Consider the following 22,423-nt stretch of genomic DNA (forward strand, 5'->3'; position numbering starts at 1 on the left):
TAGGAATAGTAGAAATTAGGGGAAAAATAAAATTGTTGAGACGTAAGAAGGAAATGTCAAAAAGAAAAAAAAGTAGTAGTAATAATAGTAATAGTAATAACATAAATAAGGAAAAAGAGATAAACATAAAAAGGAACAAAAGGTATGAATGTAAAAAAAAAAGAATAAGGCAAAGAAGAACAGAAGAACACGAAAGAGAGGAAGAAGTAAATACAAAAAAAGAAAGAGAAAGAATAGAAAGAGAATGAAAAAGAAAAAAATAGTATAAAGAAAGAGGAAAAGAGCATGGAGAGGAGGAGGAGGAGGAGGAGGAGGAGGAGGAGGAGGAGGAGGAGGAGGAGGAGGAGGAGGAGGAGGAGGAGGAGGAGGAGACAAGAGAAGAAGATGAAAGCAAAGCGGTATTCGGCGCAAGACAATTTTCTGAGCCAAATTCTTCCCTTCTCGTCTTCCTTGCTTTTGCTCATTAATTTTGTCACATATTTCAAGCCAACCTCCTTTTTCTTCTTCTCTTCTCTTCTCTCTTATTTTCTATTCCTCCTCCTCTTCTCACTTCCCGTTTCTCTTTTTCTTCCCTTTCTCTGTTCGTTTCATTATTTTCCTTTCTCTAATATTCTTATTTTTTTGTCTCCTTTCTCTTTTTTATGTTCTTTTCCACTTCGTTTTCACTGTTTTTTTATTATTTTCTTTTAATATCACTTTTAATCTCAGTTCTTTTATTTCTATTCATATTTACTTCTTTCTATTGGTGTTCTCTGCCTTACTCTTATATTCATCCATAACCTTCTTCATTTCTTTATTCATCTCTTTATTTTCTTTATTTCTGTGTCCTCCTCTTCCTTCCTTCTTCCCCTCCTTCTCTCATTATTCTTCCTGATCTTCGTCCCTAATTTTTCTTCATATATTTCTTCTCCTCTTGTTCTCTTCCGCTTTTTCTCCAATTATTTTTCTCTCCCCCTCTGTTCGATGATAATTATTCTATATTCCCTTGTTGTTCAATTTCTTTGTCTCAGTGTCGACCTCGTCTCTCTTTCTCTCTCTCTCTCTCTCTGTCCTTCCTCCTCCTCCTCAACTTCTTCCTCTTCCTCTTTCTCTTTTCCTTCTTTATTATTTTTTACTATTTTTATTCAATATATTTCTAGCTTATTTCTTTACTTATCTATTTATTATTGTTTATTTTCTCTTAATTTAATTCTCATTTTTCATTTAAACTAAACATTTTCTAATCTCTCTCTCTCTCTCTCTCTCTCTCTCTTTCTTTCGGTAACGACGGTGAGAGAGAGAGAGAGAGAGAGAGAGAGAGAGAGAGAGAGAGAGAGAGAGAGAGAGAGAGAGAGAGAGAGAGAGAGAGAGAGAGAGAGAGAGAGAATAATTGCAATATTCAACCTCCATTTTCTATTGCGATGTTGAAATTACATGAAAATGGGCGACTAAATATGTAAATTGGCCAGGTAAGAGGAATAACAATCGCGCAGGTAAATTAGGCTTAATATAAATAATTAAAGTTTCTCATCCCAGCGCCGATAATTCTCAGACGCTCACAAATACAGGTGTTTTGAATCGATTTTTACCGGTAATTGGAGTTTTTGGTCTGACCTTGATATAATTCTGTAAAGTATTTCCCTTTTGATCTTCTTCCTTATCCCTCCTCTTCATTGTTCTTCCTTTTTTTCTCTCTATCTCTCTTCCTCCTCCTCCGATCTGCCGCTCATTCATAGCTCTTAGTATCTTTGAACATAATCTGTACTCCTCCTCCTCCACCTCCTCTTTTTCTTCTTCTTCCTCCTCCTCCTCCTCCTTCCTCTCGGCAAAAACTAGCAATACTCTTCCTTACTTTTAATTTAGCGTGTGTTTAATTCGATTGCCAAGTAATTATAGGGACTCGAGAGAGAAAGAAAGAGAGGTAGAGAGAAAGACAGAAAGGGAGATGGAAAGAGAGAAAATTAATTATAGTTTGAGGGGATTGATGTTCGTTACGTCATCAACTAGAGAGGAAGAAAGTGAATAAAAAAATATATATATATAAAAAAACAAGAATTAGTCGTTAAATTTACCTTGATTTGAAGATGGAAAAAAAAATATAAAGATAGAGATACAGAAAAAAAATAATGAGTCAAAGGGATTATTAATGTTGTTTACGTCATCAAATAGAAAGAAGGAAATTAAAAACATAAATAAAAAAATAAAAAACGAGAATTAGTAGTTATATTTACCTTAATTTGATGCCGATCTGTCTGTCAACTGAAACTGAAGAAGAGACGAGAATGAATACTTCTTCAAATGTGTTTTTTTTATGTGTATTCACCTGTCCAGCTGTCACGCGTGTGTTATATGACTGATATTGAGCTTCATTTAGCTTTAATTACACCTAGGGAAGGGAGAGTTGGGGTGATGACTCTACCTGGGGAGTGCGGAGATGCAAGGGCAAGAGGAGTAAGAAGGAAGGGGAAGAAAAGAAGAGGGAAGAGCATAAGTGTTTTGAGATGGTGAACGGAGGGAGTGCGCAGGGGAAGAGGAAGAGGAGGAAAGGAAATGAAAGAAGGAAGGGCGTAAGTGCACTGACATGGTAAGTATATATAAGTATGTAGTCAGTATGTAAGTATATACTGTTGTTAAATGTAAAATCATACAAATTACTCCCCAAGTATACTTGAATATAAAATCAGATACGTAACTCCGATACTAGAAGATAAAATGGCGGAGATGGCTCTACCTTTGTACTTATACCATCATAAAAATGCACTATGTTCAATTTTTCCTTTTTCTTAAGCTATTTTTTCTCTATCGTAATCCTGTGCTTTTGTTTCCTCCTATTCATCTCCCTCAGGTTATTTTGCGTTCCCTTCACTATTACATTATTCATTTTCTTCAAAGCAATTTTCTTTTTTTCTTTACTACTGTCTCCATTTCTGTTTATCATACGTAATTCTCTTTACCCTCTAAATTCTTTCCTTTTCAGCAATTCTTTTTCTTTAGTCTCTCCTAAACCTCTACTGTTGTATCCAGTTCGTCATAATTCTCGTTATTATTTTCTTTACACTGTTACATTTTTTTTACTTTTACTTACTCCTTTTTAATACAACAGTTTGTCGGGAACACGTGGCATCGGAAATAAAACCGTGTGTGTGTGTGTGTGTGTGTGTGTGTGTGTGTGTGTGTGTGTGTGTGTGTGTGTGTGTGTGTGTGTGTGTGTGTGTGTGTGTGTGTGTGTGTGTGTGTGTGTGTGTAATCATCCCCTCCCTTTCATCTGTACTAACTATCATCATCCCTCTCCATTCTCCCCCTCCCTTACCCATATCTCCCCTCACTTTCCCTCCTCCTTCCCCTTCCTCCCCTCGTCACATCTGGCCGTCACTTCTACATGAGAAATAAGTATGATCATTGCTCTCTGAATTCCATCATGGGGAGTAGCGAGGGAGGGGAGGCCGGAGGAGCAATTAAAAATATGGACTTGATTAATATTTGATGGAGGAGGAGAGGAGGAGGAGGAGATGGGGAGGAGAGGGAAGGTGGGGTAAAGAGGGTCTGGGGAATAAGAGGGGGGTGGAAGAGGAGGTGGTTGCTTAATGGTGATAAAAGTATGATAAATATAGTGTGTGGGATGAGCACCGGTGAGAGAGAGAGAGAGAGAGAGAGAGAGAGAGAGAGAGAGAGAGAGAGAGAGAGAGAGAGAGAGAGAGAGAGAGAGAGAGAGAGAGAGAGAGAGAGAGAGAGAGAGAGAGAGAGAGTCTGAGTGATTAGAAAATTTGATACCGCAAAAAAAAATACTAAAAAAAACAAGGACGAGGACAAAAATAAAACCAAATGGGTATGATACGAATAAACACAAATAAAAAAAATAAAAAACGTCCTCAAACAAACACAACAAACAAACACACAAACTTGTACTAACCAAACCAAAACACCTGGTCACGTGTGTACAGTACTTCAGCTCACCTCACCGACATATCCATTAATCACAGGTAAAACAAGCAGCACAGAACAAAACACACTCTATAACACCTGTCTTAACACCTGTCCGAAAACTACACCTGTATTGACACACTTAAACTAGCACACCTGATGTAACCTAACCTAACCCAACCTAAACTAAATTAACCTGTCTAACTATACCCAACCTAACCTATTCTAACATAACCTAACCAAACGTATCTAATCACAACCTTATCCATCCTAACCTAACCTAACCCAACCTAATGAAACCTAACCCAACATAAACCTTATCCAACCCAACCTAACCCAACCTAACCTAACCCAACTCACACACTGAACCACCTGTGAACTAACCTTTGTATTGGCAAGGGAAAAGGGGACATGCTAGGGTATTCGAGGGGAAGCATCTAAGGAGAAGAATCTTAGAGGAAGGATCTAAGGGGAGGATCTTAAGGGTGGCAGACAGGGAACTTGGAAGCGTCGGCCGTGTTTTCTCGTGTTTTGAGTAATGGTTTCCAACATGACGTGTGAGCGAGGGGAAAAGCGGGGGGAAGGGAGAAGGGACAGGGGGTTGAAGAGGGAGGAAGAAGGGAGGAGGAGGGAGGTGAGGCACGCCAATGCTGCTGCTTCCTCCTCCTCCTCCTCCTCCTCCTCCTCCTCTTCCTCCTCCTCGTTCTGAATACAAGAGTCTATAGTTTGTTTCATGTTTACGTTTTACTTTCATCTCTATTTATCATTTTTTTCTTTCTCCCTCTTTACGTCTTCCTCTTTTTATCTCCCTCTACCTCTCTTTCCATCGGCCACTTCTCCCTGCATTCCCTCCGCTTTTCACTCTATTTGTCTTTCTCTCCATCCAGCAGTTTCCTCTCCTTCCCTTCACTCTTTTCTCTCATGGACCCTTATCCTTAATCTTTCTCTGTCCCCTTTCTTCTCTCCCTGCTTCTCCCCTCCTCCTCCTCCTCCTCCTCCTCCTCCTCCTCCTCCTCCTCCTCCTTTTCCTTTGCGACTTGTCATGTGGCGGTAAACACAGTGAGGGATTGTGGGTCTGTCTGTGTTGGCCGTCTGGCACCTGACTTGACAAGGAGGAGGAGGAGGAGGAGGAGGAGGAGGAGGAGGAGGAGGAGGAGGAGGAGGAGGAGGAGGAGGAGGAGAGCAATCATCTTCGAACATTCAACATTACAGCGATCTGTGAACTTACTCGAGACTCGGTGATGAATTATGTCCGTCCAAGGATAAGAATTTCATCACTCACATGTCAATATTCGTGTTTTCAGCGTCGTGATGGTGGCTGGGGTCTTTGGGGGTGGGAAGGGAGGGGGGATAGGGAAAAGTGGGAAGTGGGAGGAGGGGTGCGGCAGATGAGGAGAAGGGAAGGGGGAAGGGAGAAGGGAGATGGGGGAGGGGAGGGGCACCGAGTGAGGCTCCGTAGGTCATATTTCACCTCCTGAAAGGCAGCTCCGTGATAGGCCTCGGGTCAGTCCCGTGCTGTTGACCTAAGCCGCCGGGGTCAGGGGGGGTGGGAGAGGGAGGTGTCCGGGGGTGAGAGGAAGTGGAGTGGTCTTTGTCGGGGCGGAGGGCCGCGGGCTGAAGGGCTTTTCATTTTGAAGAATGACTGGGTGGTTGTGTTTAGGGTAAGATGAGTCCTCTGCATCCCATCGGCGGTGAGGGGCAAGGTAGTGGGAGGAGGAGGAGGAGGAGGAGGAGGAGGAGGAGGAGGAGGAGGAGGAGGAGGAGGAGGAGGAGGAGGAGGAGGAGGAGCTCACTACTACTCCTCAGGTTGGGTTCAGCAGGCACAGGGCACTCCCCGAGCAGCCAACAAGCTGTTCAGTGCCTTTTAAGTCCAGAACTGATTACCAAAGCGAGCACTAAGTGGCGCCCCGGCAGCAGTATGCGGGGAGGCGATCAGCGGCTATCAATTTTCACCACCTCTAGTGCAAATGATGCCTTTCTCTCCATCTCACACACACACAAAAAAAAAAAAAATCTATTTGACCTAAAAACACGAATCTCAAGAAAACTGCAAACAAAATCACTAAAAACACTAAAGAAACATCGCAGATAATACAAAATAACTAAGAAAACCTTTACTGCAATCACAAAACACAATGCAAACAAACAACCACCAACTCGCCTCATTAAAACAAACAATCAACCAAAATACACAAATAATACAAACAAAATAAGAAAACCTACCCTGCAATAACAAAGCAATGTAAGCAGACAACCATCAACCAACCACTAAGATACGTAAGTGACACATCAGCCATTCACTCTCGATACAACTGTGGCACAAGAAGAGGCCGATAAACAAGACAGATAATGGATAGCGTGACTGCCGCACGCTGTCACCGCCGGCAGGGAGAACCAGCAGGGCGCCGCGCTGCAAAGTACCTTGTCACGTGGCGCTAGTAGGGAGAAGAGGGAAGGAGGAGGATGAGAAGAGAAGGTTTGGAGGAGAAAGGTGGGAGAGGAGGTTAGGAAGAGGAAGAAAGAGGGATTGGGAGGATGGGAGGAGGATGGGAAGACGGGGATGAGAAGAAGGATGAAAAGGAGGATGGGAAGATGACGGGAAAAGAGGTTGAAAAGAGGATGGGAAGAGGAGGATACGATGAGGATGAAGAGAAGAGGAGGATAGAAAGAGGATGGGAGTTGGAGTATGGGTAGAGGATGAGAAGAGGAGGGGATGAGGAGGATAAAAAGAGCATAAGAGGAAAATGAGGAGAAGAGGATAAGTAGAAGACGTGAAGAAGAGGATGAAAAGAGGGGAATAAAAAGAGAAGGATGAGAAGAGGAGGATGGGTAGAGGAGAAAACGGAGGAGAAAAGGCCAAGAGGGTATGGTAAGAAAGAAGGGACAGAAAAGACAAGAAAAACAGAAGGAAGGGGCGTACAGGAGGCACAAGGACCTTCAGGAGAGAGCTGGGAGGTCTCATGGTGTCGTGGGAAGGAGGGGCGGCGGCGGGGGACCGTGGGAGGCGTCTAGGATGTTTCAAAGGGCAAACTGCCGCCGGGAAGAACAATATTCCATTCACCTTCTCTTCCTCTTCAGAGATTTTGTGGACTGTCAAGTTAACCTCTTTTAAAATCATTAGTGTTTAAAGAAATGTTTGTGAAGGTTCAATTTGGTAACTTTTTTTTTTTCTCTCTCCATTCCTTTTTTCAAACATTACGGGAGAGGAGATGGGGTATGTAGCTATCAGGTGATTTGGAAATGTAATAAACAATGCAGCTTACTAAGAAAAATAATGAGGTCTGTCACTTCTCACTAAAAATAAGTAAACGAACACGAAAGGTTAATCAAGTGCAACTTAACCTAACTTAGTCGAGCGTAACGTAACCAAACGTAACAGTTTATCTTGAACTAACCTAACCTAATCAAACTATTTCAATGGATTTTATCAAGCATAAAATAATTGATAGTAGTAACTTAACCTGATTTAGAATAAATTAACTGAACAACTCTTCAGTTTTTTATATCAACTGGCCTTTTGCAGTCCCCTTACGTTAGGTTTTCATCCTAACCTAACCTAATTTTTCCAGTCTAACTCGAACCAACCTACTACATCCTAACTCACCTAACCCATACAATTACAGGTCTCTATAACCACACCCAGCCCACCCTCACTTCCTCAGCGTCCTGTATATACCCGCAGATATCGTCAGCACAATCCCCGCCGCCTGTGTTTCCTCGCGGGGCCTCTGGGAGCGTGTATTGTGAGGGGATGATGGAGGCGGGTACAGCCGCGCCACGTCTGCCTCCGCCGGGATCTTGCGACGAGAAGGTGAGAAATGGCGTGTCATGTTTGGCTTTTAAGGTTTTGTTTTATTCTTAAGTAAGGAATGCGAGAGGAGCGCTCACATGATAAGCAGGAGGAGGAGGAGGAGGAGGAGGAGGAGGAGGAGGAGGAGGAGGAGGAGGACAAAAATTTTAGTGGTGTAAAGAGGTAAATTTTGTGGTAAATACCACAGAAATATGCAAAAATAAAAAATAAAAAGTTTTACAATCTAATCCTAGAAGGAAGAGAAGAAAGAACAAGGAATAAGCTGCAGGATAAACACTACAGAAAAAACGAAAATAAGTTGATTTTTGACGATGCAAAGATAAGCAAATAAAAAAAAACTATGCTCCACTTAAAAAAAAAAAAAAAAGAAAAGGAAAATAGAGATCAGTGAAATAATATACCAATACCAATTAAATTAAACCACCAAACCATAACACAACACAACTCCCTTACGAAACAAAACATGCAAATCAACACTGAGCAGAACGTCACGCCCCGAAACACAACGCAACCCAACACAACAACACAATCAGGACCACCTCGCCTCGCCTTCCCTCCCGCCGCTCCCTGAAGGCCGCACAGGACAAAGGCGCCAAAGGTCAAGAACAGAAGCTTAAAGATCACCCGCCGCACAATACGAACAATAAGCCCCTGCAGACGCGTCACGAGGGAGTTAGGTTAGGTTAGTCAGCAGTCAGTCCATGCTCTTTTGTTCCTCTTGGTTCCTCTTGGTCATTAGGGAGTGTGAGTATCGTGTGTGTGTGTGTGTGTGTGTGTGTGTGTGTGTGTGTGTGTGTGTGTGTGTGTGTGTGTGTGTGTGTGTGTGTGTGTGTGTGTGTGTGTGTGTGTGTGTTTCTTTATACTTTGGGTGATGGTAATGCGTGTTTTTCTTTTCCTCTTTATATTAAGTGTTCTCTTTCATGGTTTTTTTTTGTCTAGATTTTGTTTTCTTGTTTTTTTTTTTATCTTTATGTTGTTTCCTTTTCTTCTTGTGTGTGTTACGTGTTCACCGTATTTTCAACTCGTTTTCTTCTTTATATTCTGTTTTCCTCCCTATTTTTTTCTTCTTCATATCACGTTTTTTTTTCTTATTTTCTTTTTCTTTATTTTCTTAAAGATTCTGCAGTTTCTTCTTTATATTATGCAACTCGCCTCATCTTGTATTCAGTAATATTTCAAGATTAGCAGTTATCTTTTGAAAGTCTCTCTCTCTCTCTCTCTCTCTCTCTCTCTCTCTCTCTCTCTCTCTCTCTCTCTCTCTCTCTCTCTCTCTCTCTCTCTCCTTTAAGACGCGGATAAAGGGACACAGTAGGTTATAGTTAAGTTTGCCTCTAATTTCTTACATCCTATAAAAAGAAACTCTGCATTTAGTCAGGAAAATCTATTGTACAAAAGTAGCCAGAGCGTGGAAAACTCCAAATATAACTCCGATTATCTAAAAAAGGAAACGAGAAACAAGCAAGTAATTACCAACCAATTAGTTTAACGTTGGTTTTAATTAGATTATTAAAAACAAAACATCAGAGAGGGAAAAAAGAGTATTATTTCTTGAAGTGAATAAGCTAATAACAGACGGCAGGCGCGGGTTTCGAAGTGATGGATCGAGCCTGACTTAATTCATTAGACTGACGTGTTCGAATACTGTCTGATGTAATTTACCTAAACTTTCAAACATATTTCAGTAAAGACCTTCGCATCACGGTAATTTGGAACCCGGGCTTATATGCTCGTATGTTAGTTAAAAGACTGATTCTGGGGAACGCTTGATTATATGACAGTATTTTTTTTCTTATAATACTTTCCTTCGTTGTTGTATGATTTGAATGTATTCTTTCACACATTATATATTCGTTCCTATGCTGTCTTTCATTGCTATCATTCTTTGCTGTCTTCTTTACTCTGTACTGTAAAATTCTAGCGTCCTTTATCTAACATGTGCCTGGATAAGAGACTGACTCCTGGAATGAGAGACTGACTCCTGGAATGCTTCGTTATATGTGAGGGTATTTCTTTTTCTATAATTCTTTCCATCACTTTTACTAAGTACTGTGAAATTTTAATGTCTTTTATCCATGTGGTTGGATAAGAGAGTATTTCTTTTCCTATGATTCTTTTCTTTCTTTTTACTTTGCGTTTTATGATTTGAATGGCTTCTTTCACTTATTTTCTTCCTATTATCTTGTCTAACGAAAAGAAAGGTGGGTGAGTAAAACCCTTGTTCTCCTGTATCCTTTTTTTTTATTCATATACTCATAACATCCATTTTCTACATTCCTCACATCAATGCACAACAAGCATTTCAAGTGGCATTAATTCCACTACCATCCATCCACCACCATCACCTCCATCACCTCCGTCATGACAACCACACTTTCTCACCTTTCTCACCAGACGCAAGGTAGGCAATGCCTGTCAGTGTCCGGCCTCTACGAATCTTCTCCAAAGGTCTCTATCCATGAAATCCTCATCTCTGGTTATTTCTTGTAGATTTCTTCCTCTTCGTTCAGCAGCTTCTTCAACTCCCTGCATCCATCGCTTCCTAGGTCGTCCCACCGGCCTCCTGCCTAGAGGAACCCATTCCAGAAACTTCCTTGCGTATCTTGTATCTTCCATTCTTCGGACATGTCCATACCATCTCAATTTGTTCTTTTCAATTATCTTCAGTATAGATGTTATCCCTAATCTCTCTCTGGTTTCTTCATTTCTAATTCTATCAAGTCTGGTCACACCTCGGATCATTCTCAGAACTCTCATTTCTGCTGCTTGTATTTGTGAGGATGTTCTTGTTGTCAGTGTCCAAGTTTCTGACCCATATAGAAGTACTGGTCTTAGTATTGTTATAAATATTATGGTTTTAGCTTTTGTTGGAATATTCTTATCTTTAAGTATGGGATACAATGCACTGACATTTGCATTGTACTTCTGTATTCTATTTAAAATTTCTATATTCTGTCTGTTTTCCTCGTCGAAAAGTACTCCCAGATAACAAAATTTGTCGGTCTGCTTCAGTTTAACGTTTTCTATGTAAATATTACATTCATTACAACCACACTCACAACCACAAAACATAGCACCTTTCATCACCTCCACATATTTCCATCTATTATGCCAAGAGAGAGAGAGAGAGAGAGAGAGAGAGAGAGAGAGAGAGAGAGAGAGAGAGAGAGAGAGAGAGAGAGAGAGAGAGAGAGAGAGAGAGAGAGAGAGAGAGAGAGAGAGAGAGAGAGAGAGAGAGAGAGAGAGAGAGAGAGAGACGCCTACCTCACTCCACCCACAGATAAACTAGTGAACGCGCCCTAAGAAGTGTTTGCATTGGGTGACGCTCAAGGAAGTTCTGTCACATTTCTCCCCGCCTCGACCTGTCACCTCCCAGCACACTCCCTCTCCAATTTTCTCTTCTCTCGCCACCCCAAACGAAGCTGCGGTGATTAGGTGCGAGAAAATATGGGGAGAGTAAGCGAGAGAGTGGGCCAAGGTAGGGAGGGAAGGGAGAGGGAGGAGGAAAATGCGAGAGAAATCTTAGAAGAGAAAGGAAAGGGGAAGGAAAAGGAGAGATTGGGCAAAGGGAAGGGAAGGGAAGGGAAGGGAAAGAGAGAGAGAGAGAGAGAGAGAGAGAGAGAGAGAGAGAGAGAGAGAGAGAGAGAGAGAGAGAGAGAGAGAGAGAGAGAGAGAGAGAGAGAGAGAGAGAGAGAGAGAGAAGAGTTAGGGAGAATACAAGGGGAAGGGTCGAAAGAGAAGAAGGATGACGATAGATGAAGGAATGAAGGAGGGAAGGAAGGGATAGGGAGTGGGAGAGGAGGGAGGGGCGTGACAGCGGAGTCAAAACAAGACCTTGAGACAGGTGTGGTTACTTTCAAAAGAAAAGAGAGAGAAAGACAGAGAGGAAAGAACGAGAGCAAAGAGGGTTGTACTGAACATTTACAAATCATCCGCCTGTGATGATGACCAGGTTTTTTGGATGTGGGAAAAAATGTGGAGAGTTCAGTGAATGACACGTTGTAATAATGAAATAACAAACGGTACTGAAGTGAGTGGAGGAAAAGTGAATGAAAAAGTGGATGATGTGAGTTAGTAGGACTGATATAAAGATGCCACAATAATGAAACCACCTCATGCCATCCACCTACTACTCCAACCTTTCCTCCACCTCACCTGCAGCGGCCAACAGGGAAAGACAGGACCGTTATGCACCACAGGGAAGCAGCGGGTGTTCTGTCTCGCCTCCCTCCCCTGCAGCATTACTGGGTCGCCTGTCAACCTTCAGTTCCCGCCCACCCCGCCCCGGCCTACTGCCCCAGGGGAAGTCTAAGCGGTATGAGACAACCATGAGAGAACGGGGGTGAAATGACTGACTATCTTCTTCAGTTTGTAGGTTTGTTTAATTTGTGGGCGTGAGGGAGTGCAGAGAGAGAGAGAGAGAGAGAGAGAGAGAGAGAGAGAGAGAGAGAGAGAGAGAGAGAGAGAGAGAGAGAGAGAGAGAGAGAGAGAGAGAGAGAGAGAGAGAGAGAGAGAAATTTACCTATTATAACTCTCTCTCTCTCTCTCTCTCTCTGTCATTACCCAGGGTCGAGAGGCATAAACAACATGTCAGCCTCGGTGATCGTGTCCCCGCCATGCCTGTGTGTTTGTCCGCCCCAGGAACACATTACCATACACTTTATTAGAGACAACGCTCAGGCACACCAACCACCACCACCACTACTACAACCACCACCACCTCCACCATCATCACCATCACCACCGCCGCCGCCGTTGCCTTGTGCATCAGCTTAGTATATACCAATCAACTGTAAAAGCAGAGATGCACACGAATGATTATGTTTATAATTATAGTTAACTTTTGGTATGCAAGTTTGATAAATACTTGTATCTTTACCTAATATAACCACAGATCGGTGATCTTTATAGAAACGTTACATGTCAGTCGTAAAACACCAGAATACAGAAATACGTGAAACAAGAAAAATTAAGCTTCCATGATAACTTTGCATCAGTACATAAGAACATAAGAAAATAGTGGAAACGACTGGAAGCCACCAGGCCTATACGTGGCATTCTCTCTCTCTCTCTCTCTCTCTCTCTCTCTCTCTCTCTCTCTCTCTCTCTCTCTCTCTCTCTCTCTCTCTCTCTCTCTCTCTCTCTCTCTCTATATATATATATATATATATATATGGAGCATACCTAACTACACGTCACTCCCTGCATTACGTGACTCTCCTTGTATATACTGTCACGCTTACTAGTGAAAAATACCTTAATACAAAACAAACACAATGGATTTTTTTCTTTTTTTTACGTGGCACTCTCTATATATATTGTTACGCTTGCTAGTTTTAAATATACCTCAGAACAATGTAAACACAAAAGATTATCAGATCCGCGTCATGAACTAAACGGGTTCTATAAAGCATTCAGTGTCATGTTACAGGAGAAGCGAAACACAAGTCTGAATCACTCAAACTAAAAAAAAATACTCAGGGTGAATTGAACACGACTCTCTGAAATACAAACAGTAAGAGAAGCGAAACCAATAATAATAAGAATAATAACAACAATAATAAGAATAAGAATAAGAAGATATGAATGAATGAATGAATGAATGAATGAATGCATGAATGAAGAAATAAATAAATAAATGAATAAAGAAATAAAGAAAGAAAGAAAGGAGCGGAACGAAACGGAACGGAACAGAATAGAACATATGTGAAAAGAAGAATATCACCACCACCACCACGACCACCAACACCACCAACCACACTCATCACCAGCAATGTCACCATCATCACAACCAACCTCACTCACCATCACCAACAATACGAGTAACAGCAATAACGACACCAATAACATCACCATCATCTGGACAAGCAGGTGAGGCGAGGTGAGGTGAGGCGAGGAAGCGGTGCCCTGATTTACGAGGCTCACACGCACCTGGGAAATCACCTGACAGCCTCATTAACGTGGGATATTGTCATCAGCAGCACACAAATTAATCACCGCCCAGGTTACGGCCAAAGTTAATTGAAGAAATGTCCGAGAGAGAGAGAGAGAGAGAGAGAGAGAGAGAGAGAGAGAGAGAGAGAGAGAGAGAGAGAGAGAGAGAGAGAGAGAGAGAGAGAGAGAGAGAGAGAGAGAGAGAGAGAGAGAGAGAGAGAGAGAGAGAGAGAGAGAGAGAGAGAGAGAGAGAGAGAGAGAGAGAGAGAGAATTAGAAAAAAGGCATGAGGACAAAGTGAATGAAAAAAAATGATGAATGACATATGATTAAAAAAAAAAGAGAAAATAATAAACTATGTAAAATGATGATAAAGGGAAGAGAAGAACGACAAGAATACTCGTAAGGGCATAAAAATAGCAGGGTAGAAAACAAATATGACCTAAAATGAGACATGAACAAAAATCGACAAAACAAATCAGAATAAAAATATCGAGTGTAATAAATAAAGCAAATTACGTCTTTACAAACATTTCAGCGTCTTACCTCAACTACTTTAGCAAGACGTACAGTGTAAGTGGCGGGCAATGGGAAATGGGCAGAAAAGTGAAGGATTACAGAATGGATAGCGTTTGATTACTCGTTATGGTTTTCAAGAGTAAATATATTATTGGAGTGATAAGTTAACAAGAATTCTGCAACATTAATATGATAGAACACGGTGAGAACTCGACTAATTACCTTTGTGAGCCTTGAAAACAGAACAATGAAAACCTGAAGAATTTATTAACACACGCAAAACACGTCAGAGGAACCACTAAATTACCTCTTCCTGTTATAGCAATCCTTATTCACACCTCTTATCGCCTCTATTGCTTCCTTGCGGCTGAACTCTTTGTCCATGCGAACCAAAACTGCCTTCTCCGTAGTCCCCATCCTTCCTCTAACCCTCTAACTCTTCCTCCCTCCCTTCCTCCTTCTCTCTCGTTGTGGCTGAGTCGACACATAAATATCAGCAACCAATCCTGAGTCGGTCGCGCCTCACGCCAGGCAGCTGATACCGAGCACTTTGTGAGGCGGCAGACAAGGATTGCTGGGTCGTCATCTTTGTTGGGGGTTTGTTCTTCAAGGGGAGGAGGCGGAGTTTATTATTTTTTTTTCCGGGTATTTATCTATGTGTATCTTATCTGGCAGGTTTATTGATATTTTTTTCTTGGTATTTGTCTTTGTTACTCTGTTCATTGGGATTTTATTGAGATTTCTTTTATTCATACTTCTCTTCTGGGTGTTACTGTTTTATTTCACACATTAGTTATTACTTGTCCTCATAACCTTAATCTATTGGTATAATCTCATTTATCTAACTTTTGGTGTTAATGCCTTATTATTTTAAGATCTTTAAGCCTCCAAACATAAGCAAATTATCATTATTATCATTATTTTTGTTACTGTATACGCTGATTCGAGGGGATCAGGAAGGAGGAGGAGGAGGAGGAGGAGGAGGAGGAGTAAAGAGGAAAAGAAGGAAAACAGAAATGAGATATGACAAGGCAAGCCAAACATCTTAAAAATAACAAGATTTAGAATCGAGAAAGAAAACGTAGAATGCTGTCAAGAAAGAGAGAGAGAGAGAGAGAGAGAGAGAGAGAGAGAGAGAGAGAGAGAGAGAGAGAGAGAGAGAGAGAGAGAGAGAAGAAAAAGCGAGCTAATGGCAAATAGATGAGGGCTGCGGGAAGCGTCACCTCTCGTATCGCTTGTCTTTTGTTTCTCCTTCCTGTTGTCGACTCATTAGCGGCGCCTCGCCCTCCTGCCGCAGCTGCTCATGGCGGAGATAAGAACACACGCCTCATTCCCCTCATACCCAAGATCCGCCTCCTACTCATCCCTGCTCCTCCTCCTACTCTTCTTTATCCTTCCTTGTCTTACTCGTGGTTCATATGTTCCCTCTTCGTAATCTTGTTTCTCTTCCTTTCTCTCGTTTCCTTAATTTTTGTTTTCCTGTTTCTCTTATTTTTTTTCTTGTTCTTAATGTTCTTGTTGTTCTTGATGTTCTTCTACTTCTTCGTTGTTTGTTTGTTTACTTGTTGATGTTGTTGTTGTTGTTGTTGTTGTTGTTGTTGTTGTTGTTGTTAACTTCTTTCTTTACTCCTCCTCCTCCTCCTCCTCCTCCTCCTCTTCCTGCTCGCTCGACGACGACAGGAGGAACGAAGACAAATGAAGGCTCTCGATTTATGAATGTCCCCAAAGATCCATTCCCTTAGGGTTAATATAGTGACATATGACTATTCCTTTAGATATGAGTGCCGCTGTACACACAAAGGTCCTTTAGAGCTGTTATACTCTATAGATTTAGTCCTTTACGTTCTGTTACTTTTAGGTTTTTAAGTGAGATTTGAGTTTGATATTTCTAGTTGTTTGAATGATTTAACTAAAAGTAGCGTGAATTTGCCTAACTCAAACATTATTAACCTAAAATTAACTAAATGTAACTTTTATCTAACCTGAAAATAATTAAGCCTACTTTTAATGCAGAGAATATATTAAATATAACAACAAAACAACAACAAAAAAGAAAATAAGTAAATAAACGAATTGTTATGCTTTGTCATTAATCGTTTCACTGCTCTGGTTATTTTTCGAATCACTGTAAAAATTCACTTGCATGGATATAAACACACACACACACAAAAAAAAAAAATAAAAAATAAATAAATAAATAAAATACACAATGGAAAACAAATTTAATCTTTTCTAGCCCGCAGAACTATTTAACAGGCTGTAGAGCAAAACAGTCCAAAATGTTATAGAATTTTCACATTTATGAGAATTATCGAGCAGTGAAAGAGTTAACCAAGATGTGCTTTTATTTTTTTCCCTCAAGATTCACGTGACAAAGTCCAAACCTTCCCACACACTTTGCCTCTCAATGGCAGCAAGTTTCGTTCGTTTACACGGACCAGGAATGAACAAGGCGGCGGTGGAGAGTAACTCACGTGCCACTGTAACTTGTGGGTCGTGTCCTTCTTTCCCCGAGACGCGCGGCGCAGAAATGGTCGTTTTAGTAACATTAATGACAATGTGCTGGACCGTAAACATCGTAAAAATTATAATTATTACTATTGGGTGCAGGCGGGGCGGGATTACTACCTCAAATTACGACAAATAATGCAAGAAAAGAAAGGGTGGGAGCGGGGAGGGAGAGAGAGAGAGAGAGAGAGAGAGAGAGAGAGAGAGAGAGAGAGAGAGAGAGAGAGAGAGAGAGAGAGAGAGAGAGAGAGAGAGAGAGAGAGAGAGAGAGAGAGAGCATGAGTTCACCGGGTTCAATGAATGGATGGATTGATAGATGGATAAATGGATGATTGAATGAATGAATGAATGAATAAATGGATGGATGAATGGGTGAATGATTAAATACAAAACTCTATAAAAGAAATCATGTTAAAGTACACCGAACAATTAGAGAAAACATTTAAAGTGACCACGATAAAAATTAATTCCCAAATCGCACCTTTAGGAGTAACAAGCCACGCACCTCACCTCGCTGCGCCGCCGCCAGAGGGAGCCACGCGCCGCCGCCGCCGCCGCCGCCGCCACCACCACCACCACCACCACAACCACTACCTCCGCCAGGCAGTCAGACGGGCACCGCATCCCGTTTTCCTTGTCTCAATAACCCCGCAGAAAATATGGTATCAGTTCGGCACAAAGAAGGAGGCCGGGGCGAAATTTAAGGCTTGCGACACCAGGCACAATGTAACCATAATTTCAGAGCCATTAATCGCATTAGGCGAGGTCACGGGCATATTTCCTTCCCCCGAGAAAAGGGCCAGTTCGGGAGAAAATGGTATTCAGTTATTCCCCATAAGATTTCCATTACGATGCCAGCACATAAAAAATCCTTGGCATATTTCAGATGATATCTTTCCTATTCTTCCCTCACAGGCGGCGAGTAAAATGGCAAATCAATGTTCTTTCCCCTATCATTTGTTCTTGAAATTCTTGGAAGGGAGGCGTAAAAATGCAGATGTGTGTTGGCGGGCGGCACCGCTTCTCCGTCAGGGGCGAGAGGCTGTCGTTACCCGCAATGGTGGCGCCCTTTGTCACAGTCACACCTCACGCGTTATTTGGCACTCATATTTATCTGGCGGCGGCGGTGAAGGAGGCTGAGAGGGAGGAGGAGGAGGAGAAGCAGGAGGAGGGTGTGCAGTGAACGACGTTAGGGTACAGAGGGAGGACCCACGCGCGCGCTGGCGTAAGCACACACACACACATACACACACACACACACACACGAACATACATAATATATGTGAACGCTTTGACGTCATTCTCTCTCTCTCTCTCTCTCTCTCTCTCTCTCTCTCTCTCTCTCTCTCTCTCTCTCTCTCTCTCTCTCTCTCTCTCTCTCTCTCTCTCTCTCTCTCTCCACCAAAATAAAAAAAGAAAAACATTAATTCAACAGGAGCAAGAGCATGAACTGAATCAAAGAGTAGGAAGGGAAAAAGAGAAAGAAAGAAAGAAACAAACAGGAACCAAAGAAAGAAAGAGAGATAGAGAGAAAAGGCAATGATGGGATGAGGGCACGGATATTACCGATAATAAGATAGGGAGGCGAGGAGAGGATAGGGAACTACATTAAGACTTGGAGGAAGAGGAGGAGGAGGAGGAGGAGGGAGAGAAAGAAAAGAAAAGAAATTAGAGAAAAGCACAATCCCATAACAGAACAAAAAAAATAAACAAAATATACAAAATACACCAAACAAAACTCAGAAAATAAACAGATAAACAAGAAAATTTACGAAACGAAAAGTGAAAGTCAATAAAACAGACAGAGAGAAGAAAACGATGTGTGGAAAAGGAGGGGGAAGACGAGAAGGAGAGTGTGGGAGGGAAGGAGGAAAGGAGAGAAGGAGGGAGGAAGAGGAGAGGGAGCGACCGCAGGAGGAGCCCCGCGGGACGGAGATAAGAAACAGTGGCGCACAAATGACATATGAAGGTTGGTAATAATTCAATATTTCCCCGCCGCTTTCAATATGGATTTCGTATCTGAAGTGCCAACAGGGAGGGAGGGAAGAGGGGAGGAGGGAAGAGGAAAAAGAGAAAGAAAAAAACAGACAGACAGACAGACGGACACAAAGACAGACATATAAAGTAAAGGAATCAAGACAAACATGAGAGTGAGATGAAATGAATAAAGGAAAGAAAGAAGGAATAGGGAAAGAGAAGTAGAAGAATGAGACCGAGGAGGGAAGGAATGAGAAGGAAGGAGGAGGAAAGAGAGAAAGTGAGGAAGAGACAGAGACTGACAGACATACACATCGACAGACAGAGATAGAGACAGACAAAGAAGAAGAGGAATAAAGAAAAATGTGAGGATGAGAGGAAATGAAAAGAGGACGGAAGGAAAGAGAGAGAAGAGAGAAGTAGGAAAGTAGGAGTGAGACATTTGAGGGAAGGGAAAAGAGGAGAGAAAAAAACAGACAGACACAGACGGACAGACGGACAGAGAAAGAAGAGAAGGAAAAAGACATGGGAGAATGAAAGGAAAATGTGAAAAGGAAGAAAGGAGAGGGAAGTAACAAGGGAAGAAGAGTAAGACGAGGGAGGGAAGGGATGGGAAGAAAGGAGGTAGAAGAAGGAATGAAGAAAGGGATAAAAACGAGTGTGAGGAGGGAGAGAAGGGATGGGAAAATAGATGAAAAAGTCAAAGGAAAGGGATGTAATATATATATATATATATATATATATATATATATATATATATATATATATATATATATATATATATATATATATATATATATATATATATATATATATATATATATATATATATATATATATATATATATATATATATATATATAAAGAAGTAAAAAAAAAGATATAAAGAAGAAAAGAAAAAAAGAAAAGAAGATGGAAGGGGAGGGAACAAAAGTGACAGAAAACCGGATAGGATGAAACAGGAAAGGGAGGGAATAGATGAAAAAAAAAAAAAAGTTAAAAGGAGGGGAGAGTAGAGAGCGGATAGAGAAGGAGGAAAAAAAAGAAATGAAGGGAAAGGCTATCAGAAATTGCGAAGATGATTTAGAGCCAAGATGGAAAAAAATAAAGAAAAAAACCAGTGAAAAAAGAAAAGTCGCTGAGTAAATGAGCGAACTGGAAATGGAAGAGACGGAGGGAAGAAGACTGTAAAAAAGAAGGAAAATGATAATAAAAGAATGAATTAATTGAAAGTCATAGAGGAATAAGAGGGGAAAGAAAAGAGAGAGTGTAAAACGTGGAGGAGGAGGAGGAGGAGGAGGAGGAGGAGGAAGAGGAGGAGGAGGAGGAGGAGGAAGAGGAGGAGGAGCAGGAGTTTTACAGGGACGTCAGTGGAATGCTGCGGGGAGGAGAAGGAGTGTGGTGTTTATGAGTCTAGTACAGAAGGAAGGGGTGAATCAGGGCATTAAATTTTTATGTTGACACGGACATCGGTCGCAGAAGAAGAGCTGGAGGGAGGGACAGGGAGGGAGCGAAGGAGAGGAAGGAGGGAGGGTTCAGAGGGAGGGTGTTAAGTAAATGGGGGAAAAATAAGAGGCGAAGAGAGGAAGGGCAGAAGGAAAGGGGGCGAGAAAGAGCTAATGAATTGCGTTTTTAGGAGGAAGGGGTGTTGAGAGAGAGAGAGAGAGAGAGAGAGAGAGAGAGAGAGAGAGAGAGAGAGAGAGAGAGAGAGAGAGAGAGAGAGAGAGAGAGAGAGAGAGAGAGAGAGAGAGAGAGAGAGAGAGAGAGAGAGATCAACGTGAATCAGCAAATAAATACATAAACAGATATAGATAGAGAGATAGAAAGAAACAAACACAGAGAACTAAAAAAAATAAAAAAATCTTACCAAAGTAGAACATAAGAAATAATTCCTTTCTCCCTCTCTTCTTTTTCCCCTCCACTTTTCTTATCTTTTCAACATTCCTTCAAGTCCAGGTTTTGCAAGTGTCCTCCTTCTCCCCCTCCCCCTTCTCCCTCCTCTTCCTCCTCCACCTCCACCTCCTCCTCCTCGTCCTCCTGGCCCAGACCGAGACCTTCAAGGGTTGGCAAGGTGAGTGGAGGGACCTGTCATAAAAATATAAAACAGAGGCACAAAGCGAGCCTATATAAGCCTTGAGCCTCCCGCCACTCTACCTGTCCATGCCACTCTTCTCTCCCTCACCTCCTTCTCTCCTTCCTTCCTTCCTTATTCTACTCCACCATGCATCATCCATTCTTATATTTCTTCTTTTCCTTCGTTTGTCTTTTTGCTCATTCTTAGGTTTTTTTTTAATCTCATACGCACTTTCTCTCTCTCTCTCTCTCTCTCTCTCTCTCTCTCTCTCTCTCTCTCTCTCTCTCTCTCTCTCTCTCTCTCTCTCTCTCTCTCTCATTCATTCATAACCTCTTCCTCCCTTCTTTTACCTACTTTCCTTCCACCCTCCCTTCTTCTTCCCCTCCTTCTTTCCTTTCTTAGCAACTTATTCGCCCTTTTCCACTAATACATCTTCCACATACTCTCACACCAACTTTTATTTTTTTTTACAATTTCATCCACTCATCCACTCCTATCGATACATTCCTGCATTCCTCCATTCACACCAAATGTTTTCATACGCATTCCTACCCTTATCATACTCTTGTCTTCCTTCTCTTCCTCCTCCACCATCAGAAGAAAAAAACTATATACTCCTGAAGGAAATATGAAAAAAAGGACGCAACGGAGTTTAGAAATTATAAAAAAGGCACGGAGAAATTATCAAAAAAAAAAAAAAAAGCACGGGCAGGGAATACCCTTCACGTTTTCACTTTCCTTCAGTTTTCTTTCACTCGAGGAGGCGCAGAGAGACAGCAGAGGAGCAAGAAATAAACCCGCGCCCTTTGTCCCTTCGTGTCCGTGAAAGACGAGGCGAGATGTGGACCTGACGCTGCACGGACGGCGTCAAGATAAAGCAAGACTGGGTGGGATGACAGCCTCTCTCTCTCTCTCTCTCTCTCTCTCTCTCTCTCTCTCTCTCTCTCTCTCTCTCTCTCTCTCTCTCTGATCCATGTATGTACCTCAGGTGTTGAAGGACGCAAGACGCAGATGAGAGGAAGAGGACGAGGTGAAAGAACGACGGGTGAGTGAGTGGGTATGTTGAGGATCAGAGGAAGGGAGAGTGTAAAGCCAGTCAGTCAGTCAGACATTCTCTCTCTCTCTCTCTCTCTCTCTCTCTCTCTCTCTCTCTCTCTCTGAACGGGGACAAGATTGAGAGAGAGAGAGAGAGAGAGAGAGAGAGAGAGAGAGAGAGAGAGAGAGAGAGAGAGAGAGAGAGAGAGAGAGAGAGAGAGAGAGAGAGAGAGAGAGAGAGAGAGAGAGAGAGAGAGAGAGAGAGAGAGGCAGCAGCCGTAGTAGTAGGCACCGAGTCTAGGCTGAGGCAGATGACGTGAAGGGGAGACACCATTCACGTCACTGGGAATTTATGAGTGTGTGGCCTGTTTGGGTGGCGGCTTCATGGGTGTTAGATACGGAAAGGAGGCTTAGTTGGTTGCCTCAATGGATTCTCTTCGGACGGAGGAGGAGGAGGAGGAGGAGGAGGAGTGAGAGAGAGAGAGAGAGAGAGAGAGAGAGAGAGAGAGAGAGAGAGAGAGAGAGAGAGAGAGAGAGAGAGAGAGAGAGAGAGAGAGAGAGAGAGAGAGAGAGAGAGAGAGAGAGAGAGAGAGAGAGAGAGAGAGAGAGAGAGAAAGGTATTTGCATATTAAGAGTCTAAAAATTTCGAGTTTTTCTTTGTACTTCATA

The 22,423-nt window shown here is 42.1% G+C and overlaps 1 long non-coding RNA gene across 1 annotated transcript in view; it reads right to left on the reverse strand.

The window, feature by feature from the left end:
* Positions 1-2,209: 2,209 nt before the first annotated feature.
* The window catches only part of LOC135107804 (uncharacterized), a 115,515-nt gene continuing 95,301 nt past the window's right edge, over positions 2,210-22,423 (reverse strand). Inside the window, exon 3 of the long non-coding RNA XR_010271999.1 lies at positions 2,210-2,244. This is a non-coding gene — a long non-coding RNA (uncharacterized LOC135107804). The remainder of the gene's footprint in view (positions 2,245-22,423) is intronic.

This window comes from Scylla paramamosain, chromosome 16 (assembly GCF_035594125.1).
Source record: "Scylla paramamosain isolate STU-SP2022 chromosome 16, ASM3559412v1, whole genome shotgun sequence".
Lineage (NCBI taxonomy): Eukaryota > Metazoa > Arthropoda > Malacostraca > Decapoda > Portunidae > Scylla > Scylla paramamosain.